The 3,508-nt window shown below is 34.7% G+C and overlaps 1 pseudogene; it reads left to right on the top strand.

The window, feature by feature from the left end:
- LOC112524429 overlaps positions 1–3,508 on the top strand; it is a 12,607-nt pseudogene that overhangs the window by 5,729 nt on the left and 3,370 nt on the right.

The following is a 3,508-nucleotide window of genomic DNA, read 5'->3' on the forward strand; positions in this document are numbered from 1 at the left end:
AGTAATGGGTTGTACAATGGAGGTTATGGGATCATATATAAGCCTTTAGATTGGGTCTCTCATGCTCCCTCTTTTAGTACTTTGTTCTTTCTATATGTTCAAACCATTTCATCTAGAAGTAAAGTATATAAAATACTAGTATAATAATATGTTGTTTGGTTTAACCAAAATAGTAAAAATAGTATCCGAAAACTGAACCAAATAAGGGATTAACCGAACCATTATACCGAAAACCAGAATAACTTGAAATTGTTTTGGTTTAGATCGGCTATTCAGTATTGTGTTTTTTTGACACCCCTAGGTCCTCCCCCGATCACTTAAGGTTTTGGATATGCCCCACTCCCCTGAGTTTGAAGTTTCACTCACATTATTTATGGAACAAAGCCAATAAAAGAGGCTTTCTGCTTTCACATAACCTCGGGGCAAAGAAAAAGGTATGTTGATCGTCAATCAAACAAGTGATTGGAAAATAATTGCACTTAAAGAACACATCATCAATGAAGTAATTTATAGAGACTGAATAAGTAGCAAGTGACCAACTCCATGAATTAAAACATGTAAATCATCAATTTTGTTTAGAGTGTCTACTTTGTTTTTGGACACAACCAGATGTGGGTTTTTACGAAATTGGTTCCCAAACCTCATTTATGACTATTGATATGCATTTTTTTTCCGGATTTGGCACTTGAATCAAACGCTCCTCACCATCCTTTATTAAACTTTATGGTATTTCGGTCATTCTCTATTTCAATATCTATCTTTTTATTTTCTTAATGAACTAGATTTTGTATTTTTTAAATACACCAATCATATGGTGACATATGCCTTACTTATTTTTCCCGCTTGTCTTTTTTGTTTATAAAAAATAAACAAATTATTTTATGTATTATATTTAAAAAAAAAATTGGAGTTCTCAAATATACAAGATCGTGGTTACCAACCAGCTACATCTTACCATCTCTGTTGTCAACTCTTGAACACATACACTTTAATGACATGCAGAAACGACTATATCTCCATCTCTGCATAAACGAAAGAGGTACATATGTTAATCCGCTGCTAAATCCTTGAAACACCAACTGAGTTTATAGGACACTTTCTCAAAAGTGTCCTATAAAATTGATAATGTGACGCTTTATATTAAAAGTGTCCTAAAAAACTTATTACGATGTCAAAAAATGTCATATAAACTTATTGCAACACCTTTAGATAGATAGGACACTTTGTTTTTTTGTCCTATAAATTAAGTCCTATGAAGAGATCTATTAAAACACTTAGAATGTAAGAGTGTCCTAAAAAATCGATTTTGTTGTAGTGCCTCCTGTTGACAATATTTTCTGCTAGTGATAAAATTGATACCGATAATCCACCTAAGTTTTCAGCTGCTGCTTATAATATGCTTCCACCAAGGTCGTAGTCACATCATCTATATAATAAAGTCAAAGACACAGTTGATGATGAAAATTTCCTCTCCTCTTAAATGCTATAATATTTACTTCATCTCATTCATCTACGATCAATCTATCTTCTTCAATCTTTTCGTAGTACCGAATCAGCCCTCCAACGGCATCTTCATCATCGTCTTTTCACACCACAAACTCTTCTTTTTCTCAATCATAGGAACATGATGTTTTAATTGGCTTTAGAGGAACAGACACTCGCAACACTTTTATGGATCATCTCTATTCGGCTCTTGCACACAAAGGAAAGTACACATACAAGGATGACCAAACACTTCCTCGGGGTGAAAACATTGGTCCATCGCTTTTGAAGGCTATTGAAGCATAACATATTGTTGTAATCGTATTCTCCGAAAATTACATATAACCTTTCATTTTCATAGGATATATAAAACCGAAACCTTTTTACGTTTTTAGAGGACAACCACAAACTATGCATGGAATTGTACTTATACTAAAAGGGTGTTTGGGATTGCTTATAAAAACAACTTTTTAACCTATTCCGGTATGACACAGGTAATAAGCACTTTTGAGTGTTTGGATAAACAACTTATACCGGTGTCAAACCGATAATAGGAAGTTCTTGAATAAGTTCAACCATTTTAACTTACAATAAGTTAATAAGTTAATAAGTATTTTTATAGAAAAGTATAACTGGTTTCAAATACGCAATCCTAGACACCACTAAATGAAATTTAGTATATTCTCGTGACAGTTGGCACAATTATTAAATAATACATTTATATTTGAGCCATAAAAAATCAATCCAATGTGAGGGTGGAAAGCAGTCAGCAACCAAGAAACTTCCTCCATGTCTTCCTGTGTCCACCCTTCCAATCCCATCAAGTTAAAAGACAGTTTTGTAGGACTGCTCTTTCATGGGAATTTTTTCTTAAATTAAATCAAATCCATTTTGCTTCTTCAACCTTCTTGTAGTACCCATTCTAAACAAGTCAACCTTTCAATGGCATCTTCATCTTCTGAATCGTGGAATCATGATGTTTTTCTCAGTTTTAGAGGAACAGACACTCGCACCACCTTCGTGGATCATCTCTATTCTGTATTTGTACAACAAGGAATCTACGCCTACAAGGATGACCAAACACTTCCCCGGGCCGAAACCATCGGACCATCCCTTTTGAAGGCTATTGAAGAATCACAGATTGCTGTCATCGTATTCTCCGAAAACTATGCTGATTCTTCTTGGTGCTTGCAAGAACTTGCTCATATTATGAAATGCAAGGATGAGATGGGCCTAATTGTTATGCCCATATTCTATCACATCGATCCCTCTGAAGTCCGAAAACATGAGGGGAAATATGGAGAAGCACTAGCAAAACATGAGTTGGAGTACAAAAACGTCGAATCTTGGAGAAAAGTACTTGCGGATGCAGGGAACCTATCTGGATACGTCGCAGATGAGTAATCTTATTCTTTGTTTTCTTTAAAAATTCATGCTTCAAGTGTTTGTACTCTACCACCCAATCATATTTGTAACTATATAAGCTTTCAAAGGATAAACCCAATTTTTTTTATGTTTTTAGAGAACAATTACAAACTATGCACAGAATTGTACTTGTACTATATTAAAATCCATTAAAAAATGGGTATTTGTGGGAGAACAGATTACCTTTTTTCTCAGCTGGAGCATCTGTTTTTTTTGTAAGTATATAATATTTATCTACCAACAAATGTAACTAATAAACTCACACCCTCATATTTATATTTGGTGAGGTTTGAACGACAGCATCTGGTAATTATCCTTGTATATCCAATGTCCAGGCCCGAAACAATATTCATCAAACAAGTCGTTGACACCATTTCAAATAGATTGTCTGCGGCAATTTCAAGTGACAATGAAGACTTGATTGGAATAAAGGCTCGCCTGCAAGATCTCAAATCTAAGATGAAAATGGAATCAGATGGTGTATTGATGGTAGGCATATGGGGGATTGGGGGTGGTGGCAAGACTACTCTTGCATCTGCTCTTTATGATGAAATCTCTAGCAAGTTTGATGGTTCCTGCTTTCTAAAAGATGTTCGGGAAG

The sequence above is a fragment of the Cynara cardunculus genome (assembly GCF_001531365.2).
Source record: "Cynara cardunculus var. scolymus isolate 2C chromosome LG 13, CcrdV1, whole genome shotgun sequence".
Classification (NCBI taxonomy): domain Eukaryota; kingdom Viridiplantae; phylum Streptophyta; class Magnoliopsida; order Asterales; family Asteraceae; genus Cynara; species Cynara cardunculus.